The 6,000-nt window shown below is 34.7% G+C and overlaps 1 protein-coding gene across 6 annotated transcripts in view; it reads right to left on the reverse strand.

Annotated features, from left to right (window-relative positions):
- The window catches only part of ZNF148 (zinc finger protein 148), a 125,920-nt gene that overhangs the window by 77,993 nt on the left and 41,927 nt on the right, over positions 1-6,000 (reverse strand). For 5 of the 6 annotated variants that reach the window (XM_040484782.1, XM_040484779.1, XM_040484781.1 and 2 more), the window contains one exon: positions 45-180. The exons of the other annotated variant lie outside the window; for it this stretch is intronic. The gene's annotated coding sequence lies outside the window, so the exon portion shown is untranslated. The remainder of the gene's footprint in view (positions 1-44; positions 181-6,000) is intronic. 6 annotated transcript variants of the gene reach the window in all.

The following is a 6,000-nucleotide window of genomic DNA, read 5'->3' on the forward strand; positions in this document are numbered from 1 at the left end:
AAATTAACTTATTCATGATTATAAAACACAAGTGTTGACATTACCTGAGACTAAGATAAAAATGAAGACTTCAAGGAAGGGAATGCTGTAGAGTTGAAAAACAAATCATGGTTGAGTTTCTACCTTTCGTAAGCTTCAAATACCCTCCACACCACCTTAATCACTTATGCCATCCAAGTCCTACAAAAAAAAAAAAAAAATTACTCAGGAAAGGGGAAAAATACTGTATAAATACAATCTGGAGAAACTGGTATGAATAATGAAGCGATCATTCTTTGTAAATACGAAAACTATGCCTGAATGACCAGAACAATGACTTGCTTTTAAGTCTGAAACCAGGAGAATAAAATAGTGGTAAATAGTAACTGTAAAATAACCTTGGCCTTATAAAGAACAATTTGCTTAAATCTGAATCTACAACTTCAGAGATAAGGGATGTTGAAGGAAATTCAGAGGGTTACAGACCTAAAAAGTTAGAAAAGAGAACGCAAAGAAACCACTTAAAAGATTAAGCAAAGATTAAGAAACCACTTAATAGCACTATTTACTGCTTTGTAAAGTCTATTAAGTGAAGAGGGAAGAAAATACAATACCAGGCTTGATAAATAAGAAAACAGAACTAGTCATGTACAGAATAAATATTTATTCACAACAGAAACAATTATAGTTGTAAAATGCTATAAAATATTTAGATACAGAAACATAATCAGCCAGGTCATCTTTGACAGAAAAAGGTGACAATAAGATGAGAATAATTAATCATAGGAAGACGGTGTGGCATATCCAAAAAATACAAATAAAAATGAAGAACATAAGCTGTACACAATAAATCTGCCTGACACTACTTCTGGGCAGAGTAAAGACTGAAGAGTTTATGGAATTCCCTACCATAGGTCTTTAAAAATATTAGATTCCTATCTATCAATAATAGTTTATACACAGTCCACAGGAGACCAGGTGATATATGAAACATGATATGATTGTATATCAATTTTTACAGTGGTGTAAAAGCAAGAAAAATGGTCTTCCTCATCTAGAACAAAGTAGTATTTCCATCTTTGAACTTCCAAAAAATATAATACTAATTTACTTTTTAAAAATATTTCAATGCTGTATCCGTATTTTTTCAGAAGTTTACTTGTTTATTAACTAATCTCTACACCCAACGTTGGGACTCAAATTCATGAACCCAAGATCAAGAGTCGCGTGCTCTTACAAATGAGCCATCCAGGCACACCTGTATCCGTATTTTTTTAGTTTAAATTCTGAGCACCTGGGTGGCTCAGTCAGTTAAGAGTCCAACTCTTCATTTCGGCTCAGGTCATGATCCCAGGGCCTTGGGCTCGAGCACCATCCGTGCTGACCGTGAAGCCTGTCTCGGATTCTCTCTCTCTCCCTCTGCCCCTTCTCCTGTGCTCACACATTTTCTCAAAGATAAAATTAAAAGTTTAAATTCTGATGGGGCTATTCATCCCTTAGTAACCTTCCATCTCAGAAATTTCCTTAATATTCATGCATGTCGATTTTTCCAGATAAACTTTTGTCCAAAATAAAATTTATTTTCTTTCAATAGGATTGTATAATATACAAACGATAGTGAAATGACAACAGTAACAATAACCTAGGCAGGGGGAAGAGAGAGTCACAATACAGAGTTGCTTCAATATATTATCTACAATGCCCAGTTTTCAATTTTTTTTTTCAACGTTTTTATTTATTTTTGGGACAGAGAGAGACAGAGCATGAACGGGGGAGGGGCAGAGAGAAAGGGAGACACAGAATCGGAAACAGGCTCCAGGCTCTGAGCCATCAGCCCAGAGCCCGACGCGGGGCTCGAACTCACGGACCGTGAGATCGTGACCTGGCTGAAGTCGGACGCTTAACCGACTGCGCCACCCAGGCGCCCCAACAATGCCCAGTTTTCAACAATAAATTATAAGATTACTAAAGAAATGGAAAGCATGACATTTATATTAACAAACACTACAGTATCTGAGTATCTCCAGACATTGGTTTAAGCAAACAAATGTTTCAAAACATCTATTATACATATGTTAAAAGAATCCATGCTTTAAACTTCTTTAATTATGAAAATAATCAACAAATAACAGATTCTCAATAAATGTACAGAAATTATGTAAAAGAACCACACAGGAAACTCTGAAGTCGAAGAGTACAGTAATTAAAACAAATATTTCCTAGAAGTGCTCAACAGCAGATTCAAGATGGCAGAAAAAAATTAATGACCTTGAAGACATCTACTGAAATTATCCAATCTGAAGAACAGAGAGAAAAGAAGTTGAAGAAGATTAAACAGAACCTCAGAGACCAATTTATCAACACTTTTGGAGAGGAAAGAACAGAGGGAAACATTTTTAATAAAATATCTAACAAAACTTCCCAGATTTTACTTTTAGTAAAAAGAAATAAAATCTATAGGTCTTAGGAATTCAATGAATCTCAGGTAGAATACAAAAAGACCCACACCTAGACACATCATAGTGAAACTGCTGAAAGCAAACACAAAGTGAAAAATAATGCAACCATAACAAGAAAAATCACTCCGCACTGTGCAGGGAATTCAACATGATTAACACCTTTCAATCATAAACAATAGAGGCCAGAAAACAGTGGAATGACATATTCAAAGTGCTGAAAGAAAAAAGCTGTCAACCAAGATGGCAGCAGAATTATCATCCAATAATGAAGGCAAAATAAAGTGTCTCAGACAAAGAAAGGATGAGAGAATTTTTTACTAGCAAACCTGCCTAACCAGAAATTTTAAAGAAAGTCCATCAAGCTGAAAGGAAGACAAAAGATTCAGATACAGAGGAAAAACAGAAGAGCATCAAAAATGGAAAATATGTAGGTTAATCTAAAGGACTCTATAAATATATTTTCTCATTTCTTCTCTCAGCATCTTTTAATGACATAAGAATATATGAAGCAATGATTATAATATATTGCTGGTTTTATAGCATACATAAATGTGAAATATATACAATAACAGTGGCACAATAGAGGAAGGAAAAAAATGGGAGCTATACTGGAGCAAAGTTTCCATATTTTACTGACAATGAATTAAAGTTAATATTAAGCAGACTGTTAAAATGCATAATGTAAACCCTAAAGCAACCACAAATATATCTTTATATTTATATTTAATAAAGAAAAAAATCAATGGAGTAATTATATGATACACTAAAAAACACTTGACATAAAAAGAGGCACTAAAGGAGGCACAGAGGAACAAAAATAAGAGACATACATAAAACAAGTGGCAAAATGACAAATGTAAACCCAGCCATGTCCATAATTAAATGTGAATGGTCTAAACAGCCCAACGCGAAGGCCAGAGGGTGTCAGAATGGACCAAAAATGCCCACAAGATTTAACTACATTCTGTCAACAAGAGACACACTTTACATTCAAGACTGAAAGTTAAAAGATGAGTGGGAAAGGATATTCTATGGAAACAGTAACTGTAAAGAAGTGGATAGTTCTATCGATAACATAAATATATTAGTATTTGCCTTAAGACAAATATTACTGATGACAAAGGAAAGTATTTCATGATGATAAAATATCAATAAATCAGGAAGATATTGTTAACAATTATAAATGTATATGCACCTAAAAAGAGCCCCAAAATAATGAAGCAATAACATTATTGAAAAAACAAAAATTCAACAATAGTTGGAGATTTCAATTCTCCATTCTATATAATTGATAGAATAACTAGACAGAAAATTAGCAAAGATACAGAAAACCTGACTCATACTAACAACAAACTAGACTGAACTGGCTTATACAAAAAACCTCCATAAACAACAGAATACATGTTGTTTTCAAGCACACAAGGAACATTCTCCAGGTGAGACCAAACAGTAGGCTACATAACAAGTCTCATAAATTTAAAAGGACGGAACTCATACAAAATACGTTCTTCAATCATAACAGAATTAAATATCCACTAAATTAGAAACTGGAAAATCCACATGTGTTCAGGAATTAAACTTCACACTTCTAAATAATTTAGGAGTCAAAAAAGAAATTAAAAGAACAATTAGAGAATATTTTTAACTGAATGAAAACAAAAACATCAAAATTTATGAGATGCAGCTAAAGTACTTAGAAGGAAATTTATAAATTTAACTAAACCCTAAAGTAAGCAAAGGGAATAATACAGAGAGCAGAAATTAACGAAATTCAAAACAGAAAAAAACTTGATTCTTTAAGATCAACAAAACTGACAAACTTTTAGGCAGACTAAGAACAAAAAGAAAACACAATTACCAAAAACAGGAATGAAAGAGGGGATGGTAATACTGACCTCACAAAAATTAAGTTATAAGACAGAAATACAAGGTTATATGTAAATAATACCTCAAAAATTTTTTTAAGAATTATAAAGGATGGAATATTATAAGTAAATTTATGCCAACACATTATACAACTTTGTAACATGAACAAATTCCTAAAATGACACATATTATCAAAACTGACTAAAGAGGAAATAGAAAAATCTGAATGTAACAATTAAACAAACTGAATTAGTATTTCAAAATTTCCCACAAAGAGGAGCGCCTGGGTGGCTCAGTCGGTTAATATCTGACTTCGGCTCAGGTCACAATCTAACGGTTGGTGAGTTCGAGCTCCGCGTTGTGCTCTGTGCTGGCAGCTCAGAGCCTGGAGCCTGCTTCGGATTCTGTGTCTCCCTCTTTATCTGCTCCTCCCTTGTTCACGCTCTTTCTCTCAAAAATAAACATACATTTAAAAAAAAATTTTTTTAATTAAATTTCCCACAAAGAAAAGAACAGGAGGGGCGCCTGGGTGGCGCAGTCGGTTAAGCGTCCAACTTCAGCCAGGTCACGATCTCGCGGTCCGTGAGTTCGAGCTCCGCCTCAGGCTCTGGGCTGATGGCTCAGAGCCTGGAGCCTGTTTCCGATTCTGTGTCTCCCTCTCTCTCTGCCCCTCCCCCGTTCATGCTCTGTCTCTCTCTGTCCCAAAAATAAATAAAAAACATTGAAAAAAAAATTTTTTTTAAAAAAGAAAAGAACAGGCCAAAATGGCATCACTGATGAATTCCACCAAATATTTAAGGAAGAAATACTAATCCTTCACAAATTCCTTCACAAAACAGGAAAACGGTACATTCTGAAACTCAATCCGTGAAGCCAGAGTTAACTTGATACCAAAGTCAAAGAAAATTACATGAAAACTACTCAGCGATGCCTATAATTATAAAATTAGGTAAAAAAAAATTCTTACAAAATACTAGCAAACTGAATCTAGCAACATATAAAAGGCCTACACACCATGACCAAGTAGGATGTACCCCATGAATGCAAAGGTAGCTAAACATCTGAAAATCAAGTAAGATAATACACTATATTAAGAGAATACAGGAAAAACCCATATGGGAGCCTCAATAGAAAAAAAGCACCCAACAAAATTCAACACCTATTCATGATAAAAACTCTCAACAAACTAAGACTAGAAAGAGAACTAATAAATGAGTTCAGCAAAATCACCATTAATGAGTTAAACAAGATCATAAAATATTAAATCAATAAATAAAATCAATTTTATTTTTAGAGTGATATCATAACGTTCTATCAAAAATTTGAATTGATGGGGCGCCATTGAGGCTTCCAGCTCAGGTCGCGATCTCACTGAACACTTAGTGAGTTTGAGCCCCGCATCAGACTCCCTGCTGTCAGCACAGAGCCCACCCACTTCATATCTTCTGTCCCCCTTTCTCTCTGCCCCTCCCCCACCACCTGCTGGTGTGGACGTGCACATGTTCTCTTTCAAAAGAAGGACAGGAAGGAAGGAAGGAAGGAAGGAAGGAAGGAAGGAAGGAAGGAAGGAAGGAAAGGAAAAAGGAAAGGAAAAAGGAAAGGAAAAAGGAAAGGAAAAAGGAAAGGAAAAAGGAAAGGAAAAAGGAAAGGAAAAAGGAAAGGAAAAAGGAAAGGAAAAAGGAAAGGAAAAAGGAAA

Source organism: Herpailurus yagouaroundi, unplaced genomic scaffold (genome assembly GCF_014898765.1).
Source record: "Herpailurus yagouaroundi ecotype Mexico unplaced genomic scaffold, PumYag 162, whole genome shotgun sequence".
NCBI lineage: Eukaryota > Metazoa > Chordata > Mammalia > Carnivora > Felidae > Herpailurus > Herpailurus yagouaroundi.